Source organism: Chionomys nivalis, chromosome 16 (genome assembly GCF_950005125.1).
Source record: "Chionomys nivalis chromosome 16, mChiNiv1.1, whole genome shotgun sequence".
NCBI classification, from domain to species: Eukaryota; Metazoa; Chordata; class Mammalia; order Rodentia; family Cricetidae; genus Chionomys; species Chionomys nivalis.
This window is the reverse complement of record NC_080101.1, coordinates 4,856,879-4,873,165: the sequence shown is the minus strand read 5'-3', so window position 1 is coordinate 4,873,165 and position 16,287 is coordinate 4,856,879. Positions and strand designations below refer to the sequence as shown.

Here is a 16,287-nt window from a genome sequence, read left to right as displayed (position 1 = left end):
GGCAGAGGGAGATTGACCTCTGAGTTGAACTCTGTGACTTCAAGGTGTGGTAGCACATACCTTTAATCCCAATGCCTGGGAGGCAGAGATGGATGGATCACTGAGAGTTCAAGGACAGCCTGGTCTACTAGTTATTCCAGGACAAATATATACAGAGACTATAAAATATAGGTAAAAATAAACGAAATAGAGATTAAAACAAAGATGGAAAATACAATGAGAATCTTGATACTATATGCTATTATGCTCTGTTTGAATTGTTTGAATGCTGAGGAAGGAGCAACAGATGCTAAAAGATATTTGTTTATAAATGCTGCTGAACTAATCCAACATAGATATTTTGAAAATACCTTGACTTTAAAATTTGGATCTAAAAACATGATGCTTTGGAAAGGAGTTTCTTCTTTTGTTTTCACAGAAGATGAGACTCTGTGGATTGTTTCTATCCCAATATGGTATGATGGACCACGCCCTCCTGAAAGGTTCCTGTGAACACCCTCAAAAAATACTTTGCTCAACTGCCGACTGAGATGAACCTAGCAGACAGGTTATCCCATAAAAGACATGAATAACAGCACCTCCATTCAGCAGGAAGCAGTTTGGAGAGAAATAACTATGCCCATATTCTTAAATATTGTTTATAAATGTTCTTTTACATTTAAAGGGGGATATGGCATAGATATGGATAATTTACATTGGTATAAGTTTTGCTTTGTTGATATAAATTTAAGGTCAATTTTGTTATATGTATATATATATGTATGTATGTATTTCTGATCTTGATTAAGGTATTGTGATTGTGTTGTTCATTTAAAAATGTAACGTTTATAGGTTATTAATAGATAATCATTAATAATAGTCAAGTTTGTAGTCATGTTAGTTAGATTTTCTAGATGTACATAGATATATTTTAGATAGGCATTCTTCATATCTTTCGAAGATTATAGAATATGGCATTTTAAATGTTTTAATAACAGGGTTTTTCATGACAATGAGACACTCTGCTCCTGGCAGCACCAATCTATTTCAAGAGGAAGATGGGCATCGAAGAGGATTCTTATGGAGTTTGATAGCCATTTGGGCAAGAAACTGCTCTTGCCTGGACTATTGTATAAACTGGACACAGAGAACCCACAGAAAGAGGACTGCTGAACTTGCCTAAAGGTGAGATGATCTTTTGGGGTTCCTGATTCATGAAGGAGTCTGCGAGACATTCTTCAGGACACAGCAGATAGTGACTGACTGCCTTTGAAATTTCCTGCTTCATGGAAATGTCTACTGGAAACTATGGGACTGTAGGCCGAAGATGGATGCCCCAACGGTACAGAGGAACTTTGGGTGACTGTCCAGGCAGCGAGATGTTTCTGTGATTTCTAGAGTTTTGTAAGTTGCTTACTTCTCATTTACTTAGGTAATATTATATCCTTCTGGAGTCTTTGATAAAGTTGAAGAATAGATAGATAGTTATAGTTGTTTTCCTTTGTTATGATAAAAGATAAAATAGATGTAAATATTGTAACTGTAATTTTTACTTGATAACTGTTTTGTTATATGTAATTTTGCTATGTTAAAGTTAAAGCCTTCCTTTTTTTGTTTAAACAGAAAAAGGAGAAATGATGGAGGAAGGTCATTGGTTAATTAATAAAGAAACTGCTTGGCCCTCATAGGTTAGAACATAGGTGGGTGGAGTAAACAGAACAGAATGCTAGGAGGAAGAGGAAGCGAGCTCAGATACAGGGCAGCTCCTCTCAGAGACAGACGCCATGCAGCTCATCGCCAGGGCAGACACGATGAAGCTCCGACCCAGGATGGATGTAGGCTAGAATCTTCCTGGTAAGCACACCTCAAGGTGCTACACACATGAATAGAAATAGGCCAGGCAGTGTTTAATAGAATACAGTTTGTGTGTTGTTATTTTGGGGCATGTGCTAGCTAGGCGACCAGGAACTGGGGTGGCAGGAACACAGCCCGCAGCTCCCATAACAGTAAGTGTATGAGTAAGTTTATAAAAAATGCAGTGAACACCACGGTGAGGGTTCCTGAGGACTCATCCCTGGGAGAAGCCACTCTTCCTCCTCGCAGTCGTCAGGTGTTTGTAGTTCTGGGTCGTTTCCCTCCCATGTCAGCATGTCTGTTGAATTACCATGGTGCAGCCCTTGTTTATGTAGCCATTTCCATGAAAACCTGTTTCCTGCAGGTTTCCTGGTGTTTTGATGGTTACACTTATCTGTGGGTTTAAGAACATTGAGGATGTAGTTAGGAATTATGTTGACTAACAAAATGGCAGCATTTTATTCTCTTCTAAGGTCCATGACCTCACTAGCCCTGCAACATTGCTTAGGTTTCTGCTAGGCCTCGTTAGCCTCCTTATTCCCCAGGGAAAGGTGAGTGCGCTATCTGCCCATTCACAGCCCCATGACGCAGCAGGGCAATCAGATGCTATAGGGAGTCGAGTCAAAGCAGGAACTCAGTTTATTACTGTGAGCATCAGCTTATATAGGTTATGTGACATCGTGTAATGTGGGGTCCCTCCAGCCAATGAGAGACAGCCAAGCCCGCCCTCTGCTTGGAGAGGCATCTACCTAGTTTTTGCTGTTTCATCCTCACTCGGTTCCCTCAAACTTAAGCCTGGCTTTTCTCTGTCCTACCGGCCTCTAGGTACGGGCCCTGAGATAATTTTGGCCCAACAGGTTTCTAGTACCAGCCATGATTTCTTTCCTCTTGAGTGGGCTTATATCCAATTAGACAGCGGTTGGCTATCACCAACGTGTGAGTGCCGCTTACCACATCTTTATGGATACCTAATACATATCCATCTTTATGGATATCTTGTTATACTGGTCATTGTTATGGTTCATAGTTGTTACAGCTGTTCCCTCTTCCTTTTAGACTCTCTCTACCCACTATTCCACAGCATTTTTAGTAAAAGAAAAAGGAAAGAAACCGCTGTGCTGAGAGATGAGGACAGGCTTTCTGCATGGACAGAACGTGTATTAAAAGAACGTCCTGCTGTATTGATGTCTTCATTTATGTGCTCTGATAGATAACATACAAATTTTTGAAATAAACTTTGTTAATTTTGGAAAAAGTAGAGGTAACAAAAGGGATTCAAAATAAAAAAATAAAATTAAAATTAAAGAAAAATAAATTCTAACCAGAGATTATAACTCTGACTAATATTTGAACAGTTTTGAAGGAAGCTTTATTCCTTGTTGATTTATGTAGTTTTTTTGTGGATAAAAGTTACTTTTACGAAATTCTTCTTTGTGGTCCTAGCTACTGAAGGAAGTGGAAAGACTACGGCTGGAAACAATCCATAGGCTTTTGCTACATTCATTTTTAAATGCTGTATTTGAAAGGAATGCCCTGCTTTATGGTTTTCGTGGTGTTCCCTGTTTAGAAAGAAGCAGATGGTATGAAAACTGGACTCCCTGATTTAAAGGGAATGTTGATATTTATAACCCAGCTTATCTCCAGCAAGATTTGTTTTTTGCAGCTGTTCCAGGTTGGAAAAAATATGATATTAAAGTCCTGGCTTGCTGTTCTTTCCACATTTAGGGGGGAAATTTTCAAAATGTGGAAAAGTGCTGTTTAATTTTAAACATGAATGTGATGTAAACTGTGAGATTTCTGTCTAAATGTGAATTTTCTGTTTGTGTGCTGGGATATTACTCTTTTTGTTTCACTGGTCTCTTCCTCCATACACCACATTCAAGAAATAATTTACTCATTTTGCACATATCATCAAAACATTCTAGGAAATCAGACGATTTTTAAGAATTAGATTATATCATTAAACACACAGTTTTTTTTTTCCCACTGGGAAATTAAGTTTTTTCTCATTATAGTTACTTAAGATAAATATATTTATCTTTATCTTTTGCTATTTGCTTCTTTTTAATTGTAAATGGTACTCTCCATCATTTGACATACCTTAGATACCTTTGTTTATAATTTAGTTGAGAATTAACTGCATTCTATACTCTGAACAATACATGGCACCATCCCAGTGGACACATATTATCATTAAAGACTAACTTTCTATGCCTACATATTATCTGTGAACATAGGTATGTCTGTATATATACCAATACATACATAGTATTATATAAAGAGTGGCTTTGCATTTAATAAGATATGAATAAATACATTGATTATTGATGAATGTGGTACTATGCTTATCAAATGCAAGTAGACTCTACTATTTACATAGGAATTCTTTTCTAGAATATGAAAGATTATAAAATTTTGGTTATGAAAAAAAATTCATTTTTTCTTTTAAACTTTGAAACATGAAATTTTATTTAAAAGTTTTTGTTCCTTGTTTGTCACAACTGAGTTTCACTATTCACTTGGAAATCAAGCAAATTAGGATGTTACTTCAATCTACGAACTGACCACTACTAGGAGTCATCGTTTCATATTGTTTGTCTCTTATGGTTTGATGAATAAATCTTATAAACCTGAGTCTTCAGCTGAGAAAGTGAGACTCAGTCCTTATCTCTGTAGTCAGAGTACTCGGATGTATTTAGTTCACCGGTGCAGACTGCTCTGTATCTTATGTTATCCTTTCTTTGCTCTTTGTAAAAGGTCCATGGTTTCCATTGGAAAAGGAAGATTACTAATCTTGTTGAGCGTGTTGTCTATCTTTTCTGGGGTGTTCTTATTCTAGTACGATACTGTATTACTCAGATACTGTTCTTTGCATGTACAAGTATTTATTTTGTGAGCTTAGAAAAATTTAAATGAAATTTTCAAATTTGTGAAAACAGGTAATGATAGTTGAAGCATCTAATATTCTGTTTACTGACAGAATAGTGAATCTCATAGTTCTGTGAAAGGTACATGACTTTATAAATAAAATGTTGCAGATATTTTACTTCTAGTTTTGCTGTTTATGCTGGTTTGAAAGAAAATGGCCCCTAAAAGGAATGGCACTATTAGAAGGTGTGACTTTTTTTTTTTTTTTTTTTTGGAGAAAGTGTGTCACTGTGGGGGTGGGCTTTGAGGTCTCTTTTGTTCAAGCTTCCCTCAGTGTGATTGTCAGTTGACTTCCTGTTGCCTGTAAGATGTAGCTCTCTCAGCTCCATCACCATGTCAGTCTGCATGCCACAGTGCTCCTTGTCGGGATGATAACTCTGAACCTCTGAAACTGTAAGCAAGCCACCCAATTAAATGTTCCCTTTCTAAGAGTTGGTATGGTCATGATGTCTCTTCACAGCAATGAAAACCCTAACTAAGACCTGGAGTGTTTGGGAATATCCATGGGACTCCTTTAGACAACAGCTCACTTGAATGTAATATAGTCCCACCACTGGAAGCCTTACCTGACTACGAGAGATGGCCAGTTCAGACTCCATATCCCCCATTACTGGGAGTCCTTATTAAGGTCACCTTCATACATTCCAGGAAGGTTCTATGCAGTAGGTCTCCTCACCAACCCCCAAATGTCTCCCAAATCCTGCCATCTCTCCCCACACTCTCTTCCCCCCACTTGTTCCCATCCAGCCCCCATCCACAACAGTCTACGTACAGAATCCCAGGGAGATGTATGCATTTACTCCATACCTCCTCTTCACCCAGCCTCTCTGGGTCTACAGATTGTAGCTTGTTTATCATTAGTAAACAGCTAGTATCTACTTGAGAGTCCATACCATGCTTGTCTTTCTGGGACTGGGTTATCCCATGTGGCCTGAGTTTTTCTAGTTCCATCCGTTTGTCTGCAGATTTTATGATGTTGTTTTTTAACAGATGAGTACTACTCCATTGTGTAGAGAACATTCTTTTAATAAATGACAGGGCTGAACAGATGCTGTGTCTCATGAAATAAATATAGAAGTATCAACATATAAAAGATTAAAATAAAATATATTTAAAGCAATATTAACATAAATGGATTTGTAGGGAGGGACCCTTTATTACATGAGGACATTTCACTAGTGTTTCCTTATTACTAATATTATCATGTAATTTAGTTTTTGTTATTAAAATTATTTTATAAACATCACTTGAATTTTTAATATATTAATTTTTTTAATAATTATATTATTCACTTCAATTCAGGATACATTTGAAGTGCCTGTGCTTGTAGCTTTTCATTTTTGAACATTAGTAATTGTTATTCTGTTAGTTTACTGGAGCAAATAGCAAGCCACTGATAATCTCTTTCGCAAATATCCCATAGAGCCCAACGCAGATGTTAGACATTTACCTTCCTGGTAGATTGGATCATCACTAGCCTGGCTAGCAATGTAGATTTTCTCATATTTATTTGGAATTTTAAACTTCTCTAACTGACTCTTAGATCAAGATTTAATGTGTTGATGGGACTGGATCAGTCCCGCTGGGATAACATCTATCTATCTTTTAGTATATTCTTCACTGTAGCTTGAGCTCCCTCATGTTATTTACACATAGCTGCAGGATTTATCCTGTACAAAGCGAGGATGAGGATGCAATTGAACTACATTGCTGTGGGACAATGGTCTGTACCCTGTCAATTGTATTTTAATAAAATGCTGATTGACCAGTAGCCAGGCAGGAAGTATAGGCAGGGTGATCAGGTAGGAAGTAGAGGTGGGGCAATGAGAACAGGAGAATTCTGGGAAAGGGAAAAACTCAGTGTGTAGTTGTCACCCAGAGCAGAGGACGCAAGATGTGACTGCCTTGCCAAAAAAGGTACCAAGCCACATGGCTAACACAGACAAGAATAATAGGTTAATGTAAGATGTGAGAATTAATTAATAAGAAAGCTGAGCTGCTAGGCCAACCAGTTTATGATTAATGTAGACCTCTGTGATGTAGGAGGAGGGAGGGCCACTTGTTTGTCCCGGCCACCCAGAACCAAAATATTCACACAGAAACTGTATTAATTAAAATACTGCGTGGGCATTAGCTCTAGCTTTTTATTGGCTAACTCCTAAATCTTAATTTAACCCATTTCTAGTATCTGTATATCACCACATTGCTGTGGCTTACCAGGAAAGATTCTGCATGTTTGACTGTGACAGCTCCATGGTGTCTCTCTGACTCTGCCCTTCTTTCTCCCAGCATTCAGTTCAGTCCTCCCCGCCTACCTAAGTTCTGCCCTATCAACAGGCCAAGGCAGTTTCTTTATTCATTAATGGTAATCACATCACACAGAGGGGACTCCCTCATCACTATGTGTTTCTTTGGGACTGAAGGGCTGCAGAATTTGGCAGGACAGAAACCTCTGTCAACACAACATATGATGCAGTCCACTCATAGCAGCAAGTTTTTAAGAAAATAATTATCTAAATTAAGTTTTTAAAAATTTCCTACATGAATCCTGTATTCACATCATTTCCACTCTTTCCACCCTCCCCTCCACTTTTCTCCTATCCCACAACGCCCACTCAAATCCAGGACTTACTTATTAATGTTTTATATATGTGTATGTATATGTGATATAGTTATATATATAATATATAGCAAACATACATTGTATATACATAATGTATATTACATGTTATATATGACAGTATTTTTTATATCTCTATATATATCATGTGTTTAGGGCTAACCCTTTGGGTTGCATAATCTATCGGGTGCTCCTCCCTGGATTCTCTCTCAGTGGCTGTTCATTGCCTATAGCTCTTCAATTATTAGTGGGACCTTGTAAGATTTCCCCATCCATATTGGCATGTCAACTGGTGTCATTGTGCTGGTCTTATTTAAGCAGCCAAAATGCTGAGATTTCATGGATGTAGCTCTCTTGTCATGTCTATATGATACAGACTTGTGTCAGACTAAGGTCCTCTGGTTGTACAATCTTTCTGTCCCCTAGTCTATGATATTCTGTGAGCTGTGGATAGAGCAGAGGTCCTATAGTTACATCAATTTGAGTTGAGCATCCTATTGCCAGTTATTCTGTACACTGTGCCCAAATGTGTGGATTTCTTTGATAGTCTCTGTTTGCTTTGTTTTGGGAAAATAGAAATAGAAGCCAGTGTCTGCCAATGAGCTGTATCCCTGCCCTTAGACAGTTTTTTTTTGTTGGTTTTTTTTTTTTTTTTTGAGACACTATTTCTCTGATTATCACTGGATGTCCTAAAACTCACTATGTAGAGGAGGCGGGTCTCAAACTCGGAGATCCACCTGCATTTGCCTCCGGAGTACTAGGATTAAAGGCGTGCACCACCACTGCCGGCCATTATACCTTTTTATACTTAAACATAAAAAGGCAAGAGTACCTGTTTGTTTCTGGTTAAGTTCTATTAAACATTTAAGTAACGATAATTCCTATAAAAATCTAGTAGATGTGAACTGACTAGTGGTTTTGAAGCACACAGACAGGGATAGCACTTCCAAACTTACTTCTTGGGGCTGAATCAATTTTTAAATAAAATCAAAACAAGCACATTATAAGAATGAACACAATCTCTTTTAAATATTTTTAATCTCTGTTGATTATCTCTGTGAAATGATGTTTCCTATTTTTTATACAGCTTTTTAACTCATTGTTTTATTGCCTGTGATTTGAGACTTTATACTTGTAGCATATTCTTTCTAGCTCATCATTTTTAATCCTTTACTTTTTCTTATATTTTTGGTTGTGAGCCTAGCCTTTAATGGCTGAGCCATCCCTTCAGGCCTTAATCCTTTACTTTTTCTAATAGAGTTTTTCTTATGATTTTATATATGCTCATTTAAAAAGGCATTTCCCCGATATTATATATATATATATATATATAATATATACACACACACACACATATCTATATATGAGAGAGCCTAGCTTGCCTACAGCATTATAGTGTAAATATCGTAGATAAGGCATATTTTCACAAAATGAGCATTCATATAACTTAAGTCCTGATTATTTTAGCCATAGTTTTAGACATTTTACAGGTTACCATCTGTTATCAACACGGCTGAAATTTGAAGTCATTTTGCTTTTGGATAATATATTTCAAATCTATATATACCATATTTCATCAATTATAATTGTATTGTTTCTGTTTTTAAAAGTGAATGCTTCCAAGAGGTCCAGCATCACTGTCAGCCAGTTTTTTTTGGCTTCTCCTTCAATGAAAATGTGCTGTATCTTTGATGAAATAGGAAGGTTGGAACAAAGTTGGCAACTAGGAACCAATGATGGTACAATTTCCATTGTTCTTGTCTTATATTATTTTTGTATCTGATCAGTCCTTTTTTCTATGATATATTTTAACAATAACTTAATTATAATTTTTAGTGTTTTTTTCAATATTCAATACTGTAGTTAGATTATTGATGCCATAGTACTTCTCCCTATTAACTTTTTCCATATTATTTTCCAAGCTTTATAAACTCAGTTCTCATTATTTCATTTCTCTAATATAATTTGGTAGCTTTTAAATGTGTAATTTGCCTCATGGTTTGTAAATATTAAATTTAATATTCCAATATGTGTGGAAACTACCACTCTGAGAAATTCTTACATTAGTGAATTGGTAATGATGATATCACATGGGACTTCCATGTAATGAATGCCTTTAATGTAACTTCTGTCCAATTGTGTGCACACTAGTTATTTTATACTTTTGACATCTACTTACTAATAAAGCTGTTTTTAAATAAGTCACACAAAATTAAAAACTTACTAAAGGCTAAGTAACCACAAAAGACATTCTGATGGTTCACTTGAGCTATTTGTTTTCCCTTCTACTCTTAAATTGTATTTGCTTCATATCTTTCATTTGTTTCAGAAGATGTATTTTAAAACATTATATATTGGTTTATTAGACGTTTCCTACTTTGCAAACATGTTTCTAGGCATTAAAATAATTATTCTCAGACTAGTACAAATTGTACAAAAGGATTTTTAAAGGAATATTTTATGAAGAAAATTTGTCAGGTCATCTATTATTTTATTGTAAAGAAATAACTAACCTAAGGCCTTCGACCTTCTAGTCTGTGTGCTTATACATTATTCCGTATTTGTCAAGAAACATATGATGTATGTCTTGGAAGCTATTCAAGAACATACCTGAAGTAGTCAGGTGTAAAAGGAAATGGGAAATGCATTATCTAAGTAGTTAGATAGCCTTGATAAGAAAGGAAATGATAGGGCTGCGTTTCCTGTGTCCCCAGCGTGGACCTGCCTAACTCCTCGAATATAGTTCTCTGAGATTTGGAGACCTGGTTATTTGCAGTAGGTGACACATATTGAAATGACTAACAGTGAACACATGTTAATTCCATCACTAAAAATAAATCTAGGAAGCTCAATGTAATATAGCTCTATATTTTTTTTTAGTCAAAAGTATGAAAATCATGTTTTAAGATCACAGATTGTGATAGAATATATATATATATTTATAATTTTGTAATATTTTGAATTTTAGCAATTTGATATATGTAATTACTTTATAATTTTACTTATATATACATAGAGATAATTATTAAAGTCATAACTTCTTTAAAATAGATTTCTATACAATATATTCTGACTGTAGTTTTTCCAACACCTCCCAGATCTGCCCCACCAACCCAAATCCACATCTTTTTTTGCTTTCTCTCATTACAAATCAAACAGACATCTAAAACAATCAAATAGGTTAAAATAAAACAATCCTGAATAGTAAAAAACAAATAAACAAACAGAAAAACAAAGAGCTAAAGAAATAGCAGAAGTAACACATATAGATGTATAGACACACACTTTTCACACATAGAAATCTCCCAAGAACACCAAGTTAGAAACCATAATAGATATGCAAAAGATTTGTAGTGTAAGAAAAAAAAAAAAAAGAACCCAGATAAAGCATTATGAGAGAAAACCAACCAACCTCCCAAATTACTATTGAGTTTGTCTTGTGCTGACCACCTACTTCTGGGCATGGGGCCTGACCTTAAGTGAGACTCTTTTAGAGAAAACTAGTTTTTCATTTGCCTGTGGTAACCAGCTGGAATTAATTCTGGGTTGAGGATGGGGGTTTGTGTTCACATTCACTCTCAGTTCCGGTACTCTGTCAGACCCAGACCTGTGCAGACCCTGTGTGGACTGCCAGTTTCTGTGAGTTCATGTGTGTACCGGCAAGTCCTTCTGTGCTTCAGAGGCCGTGTTTCCTTGGTGTTTTCCATTCCATCTGGGTCTTACAGTCTTTCCACCTCCTCTTCTGCAGGGCTCCCTGAACCTTGTGGGCGTGGGGATTTGATGGAGACATCGCATTTAGGACTGAGTGTCCCAAGGTCTTTCACTGTGTACGTTGTCTGGCTGTGAATATCTGCATGTATTCCCATCTACTGCAGAAGGAAGCTTCTTTGATGGTAGCTGAGCAACTCACTGACCTATAAAGTATAACAAAGTCATTAGTAGTCATTTGTTGCCATTTTCCTTTAGCATAACGGTACCATTTGGTTTTCTCCTAAGTCTCTTGCCTATCTAGTCTCAGTCTCTTGGCTACCAGAACACTGTTGGGGATTGGTTCCATCTCATGGAGGGAGTCCTAATTCAGATATTGGTTGCTTGGTCCCACAAGATTTGTGCTGCTATTGCTCTAGCACACCTTGTAGAGAATCCATCATTGGAGATCAAGGGTTTATAGCTAGGCTGGTTTTTACTAGGTTAGTAACACACAGAAAACCTTTCATATCATGAATGCTCTAGGTAGGCACCAGCCAGCTTCTCCGTCCTCAGCACACTGTTCAGGTGTTTCCTTTAGCAATAAGGACTGGCCATTAGTTTCTGAAGAACAACCAGTATCATTAGCAATAGCCTAAGTTGTTTGGGGGTTCTCTTGAAGATACTTTGGTCAACAGCTCAGTTAAATGTAACCCATTCCCAGAACTTGAAGCTTTATTTGGTTACAAGAGATGCCAAGTTGAGGCTCGTCTCCCCTGTTATCGGTCAGTTCCATTTAGATCAGTATCCTATATATGTGTATTTGTGTGTTTGGAAGCTTCTAATTTGTTATTCCACTGCATTAAGTTTTTATATAGGCCCTTAAAATGGCCCTTAGTTTTAGCTACTCATCCCCATATAACAGGGAAGAAAAAATAGATAGCAGAGAATTGGGCCCTTAGGAAAGTGGCAGCTTCCAGGACAGCAAATACAGATGTGCCGTAAAAGGATGATAATTTTTCAGTAGAACATAAACCACCTTGAAGGAAAGATCTGACACTGAACAATGGGAGCATCAAAATGATAAAATGAATTCTTAAAATTAAATAAAACAGTCTTCTGTGGATGTATACTGATAAACATGTATAAATGAATAAGAGAATGTTTTGTGTTGATTACCAACTAGTAAATGTAGTAGGATGAAATTAGAATGACATTGTTTGTCAACTGTCAGATTTTAATTGATTCAGTACCAATAGATGCTTAACAATAGCTTCAATTTGATGAGAAGCAAGATGAAAGACATGAAGTTTCAAGACTTATTGTGAATTATAAATACAATAGTGAAAATTCTAGACTCACAGTGATGAGGGAAGAATCTGTGTCCGTCCTGGGATGGCCCTGGCTTTCACGTGACACAGTGTAATGGCATTCCCTTTCAGGTTGGATTCAGGATTGTTTAGATGGAAAATTGTGTGGTTGACATTTTTATAGGTCTCTGTTAAAATTATTTTACAGAACTAATAGATAAACATATCTCATAACAGTCTTTATATCTTCTTTAGTAACCAAATGCTTATTGTTTTTAGTAATAATCCTTATAAATCAGAGCCTTAATAACTAAGCCTACTACTTCCTAAACTTTGCATAGAACAGAATTTGTAAGATAAGTTTATATATAATTTTAAAAATCAGACAGAAATTAGGGACTGTGGTATATCCAAGCCCTTCTAGAGACTGGCAGAACACATATTAAGACTGAGGAAGTCTTCAAGAAGACTTTCAAAGTCTGCCAAGTACTCTAAAACTGTAATTTGTTCATGTTTGTTTGAATGAATTACATGCATGCATAATAAGGAAATAACATTGTTTTACCCTGCTGTGAGAACCAGCCTTCAGCAGCTTAGGAACTGAGAGGGAGCCACAGAGTTGGTGAACTAATCACTCAATTTGACTGTTCTATCTGAGGGACTAAAACTTAACTCTCTGGGACTGGCAAAAAGGGGAAATGCACACATATATACCTTTAGGGTTACCTATCGTCTCTGTCATCTCTCTAGTTCTTTTCTTACCTCTGTCCAGGTAGTTCCCTTCTGTGCATCATTAATTTCCCCCTTACAGCTTATATACCGTAGCAAACTCTTTCAAGCAGTATAAAAATTACAATGTGACTTCATTCTACTTTCAAGTGAATGATTACAATGAGTACAGGTAAAAAGAATGTTTCCCATTTGCCTTAGATGATTAAACATTTTACATATCACAGGTGAAAAACAAATTATCCCCAAGAACCCACATGTATTCATGTCCAAGCAACATGTTATAGAGTAACAGAGTGTAAGGAAGCAAGGTGTTTTTCTCAGCCAGTTCTTTCTCTGTTAAGCTGCATATTGTGGTTAAAAAGAAAAGATAAATTATTTTAATATTTATCTCAAAAGATAATCTCATAAAAATCTCTAATGAATCACAAATCTAAACTTTTATATATGGAAAACAACCAGTCAGATCTGCTTTAAATCCTTAGAATGCATACCCATTCATCAACAGTTTTTTTATTTTAGGAAGCTGAGAGCAGAACTAGATGCAAGGAAATAATCATAACCTTTGATAACCAACCCATTCCTAGCAAGGAAAGTACGTCAGCCAGCCACAGCCAGGCTGCCGTTGTCTGTGTTCCCTGACCTCAGTGAGTCCCTTGTTCAACTACCAAAAGTTTTTCTAAACTTAAAATTGTTCCTCAAGATTTTCTACCTCAAAGTTATTAACAGAAACATCTTAACCTAGCCTCAAGTCATTTAAAGCTTTGTTTTAGCTGTGATGCACATTGAAACCACATCTCCCAATATTAAGATTAAAAGAATCTGAGTTAGCTTAGCTTCTGGGACTCAGTTGTTTTCCTGAATCATTAACCTAAGCCACAGTCTATAATGCTCTTCAATTCCTGACCAGCTGACATTTCCTTGTTCTTATTTTCTATCCTGACAGCCTGTGCTTTTTCAGGGGCAGGGGCAACACTATATCCTTTATTAACCTATATTAATGTTCCCACTAAACTAACTTCTGTCACAATCCCTTACTCTATTTATTGGAAACCCTCAATCATCAAAATTATATTTAAACTAACAATCAGACTTAAGAGGAAATAATTCACAGGTGAAAATGCCCAATAGAACAGAATATTTCTATGAGATAATCACACTACATTCAAGGCAGTTGGTATCCCCCATACCCATTCACAGCATGCCAGACACCCAAGAAAAATGGCAGCGGCAAACACGCAAGGGCACAACAGTAGCAAGGGATATTTTGGAGCCGAATCCTTCGGAGCCTTGCCTAGCCAATATTCACCCATCAGTGCCTTGCAATCTGGTGGGCTGATCTCCTGAAGTCAACTGCTACCAGCTGTTTTAATTAAGAATAGTTGGTTGAAAATAGTGATTCTGATAGATTTAGAATCTTTCAGAAAATTCCATCTGCATGGAAAACTTACTTAGATATTTCCTGCTATGTGTATTTTCCTAATCTTTGATTTAGAGAAATGTATCAAAAACTTTTTAAAAAGATTTATTATGTTTTTAATTATCAAAGGAAGTGGGAGAGGAACTTTGTGAACTAAATACAGTACCCAACCAGAAGAGGGCGTCAGATTTCAGGGTAACAGGCTGAGCTGCCAGACTTGAGCCCGGGGAGTTGAACTCCAGTCCTCAGCAAGAACAGAAAGTGCTTCAAACTGCCGAGTCATCTTTCCAGCCCCTATTAAACATCTAGTCCATTACAGTTCTCGAATATTATGTTAGAGCCTAAAATGTAGAGTTCATGTAGGATTATAAGTGGATATGTCTGCTGTCTTGGGTTGTCGCTCTTTTTCTGTAGCGTTGAAGTGCCCCAAGACTAGCAACACAAGTGACACAGGATCCACTCTGGCTCACTGTCATAGATCACGGTTCATCACAGTGGGGGAAATGAAGGATTGGTGCCTCAAACAGCTGGCTGCGTCACACCCACCATCAGGAAATGGGAATCAGTGCTGACTTACCCTGCTCTCTCCTTGCACACACACAGTCCAGGTCCCCAGCAGCAGATGATCTTGATGCTGATGGTGGGGGAAGTTAGGAAGGGTGTCAGATGCTCTCAAACTGGAGTTACAGATGCTTATGAGCCACTTTGTGGTGCTAGGAACTGAGTCCCGGTCAACTGGAAGAGCAGCCAGTTCTCTCAGCCTCTAAGCCGTTTCCTAGTCCCCTTTTGAAACTTCTTTGAAGGAACAATTTACATGAAAAGTAACCTTTATTTAAAGGCTAGTATAATTTGTTTGATTAAAGATTTTCTTTTCTCTCTTGTAAATGCTTGAATTATCTTTATTAGGTATGTCCACACCTTTGGAAGCATAGTTACACCGTTAGATACATACTGTGTATGTGTTTGAGGAGGCATGTATGAGCACAGGTGCCCCACACATGTCGTCTTCTAGCATGTGCAGTGGATGAGTAGAGACCACTGTCAAGGGAATTTCTCTCTCAGTTTCTTCACCTGGTTTTTGAGGTGGGATCTCTTTCTGAGTGTGTCACTTGCAGTTTTGACGAGGATGACTGACTAGCCGTCTCCTGGGATCTGCCGGTTTCTGCCTCCCATTCTTTGGTTTACAGGCGTGTGGCCATGCCTGGGTTTTTTGTTGTTGTTGTTGTTGTTAATGTTTATGTTGGAGATAAGAACTCAGAACTTCGTGCATTCACAAGCACTGCTAGTCACTGAGCAATCGCCTCAGCACGGTTAATGACTTTCATTTGATAACCACAAGTTCATATGAGTAACCCAGCCAATATGTAGTTAATAACCTATCTCCTTTGGAAATGTAGAACAAGAAATCAGAAGTTCATTCTTTGCTTTCTCTAGAAAAGCTTTATTCAGTTATAATGGTTACTTTCATGTTTGGGAAAAGGGTCACTTTTTAAAGACTGTCTCCCTTATGTGGCATTTCAGATTTGTAGTGCCTATTCCTATTATATTGTTGCAAAGTTTAGAATTATAAAATCTACCCCATTGGTCCCAGGTAATGTGGCATCAACTTCCCTCATAAAGAATGTTATTAATGACACACACAGGCAGCTTTCTGTCTATTCTGGGCAGTATAAATTTAATGTGTTGTTTTCAAGTTTGTCATGTGTCCAGATGCTACAACAATCTGTGCATTAAAAGGCATCAAAAGAAAAGAAAGCAAA

At 37.0% G+C, this 16,287-nt stretch overlaps 1 protein-coding gene across 3 annotated transcripts in view; it reads left to right on the top strand.

Moving 5' to 3' along the window:
- Triqk (triple QxxK/R motif containing) overlaps positions 1-16,287 on the top strand; it is a 61,445-nt gene that overhangs the window by 17,330 nt on the left and 27,828 nt on the right. The window contains exon 1 of one of the 3 annotated variants that reach the window (XM_057790668.1): positions 1,797-1,833. The exons of the other annotated variants lie outside the window; for them this stretch is intronic. The gene's annotated coding sequence lies outside the window, so the exon portion shown is untranslated. Of the gene's footprint in view, positions 1-1,796; positions 1,834-16,287 lie in introns of those variants that run through there. 3 annotated transcript variants of the gene reach the window in all.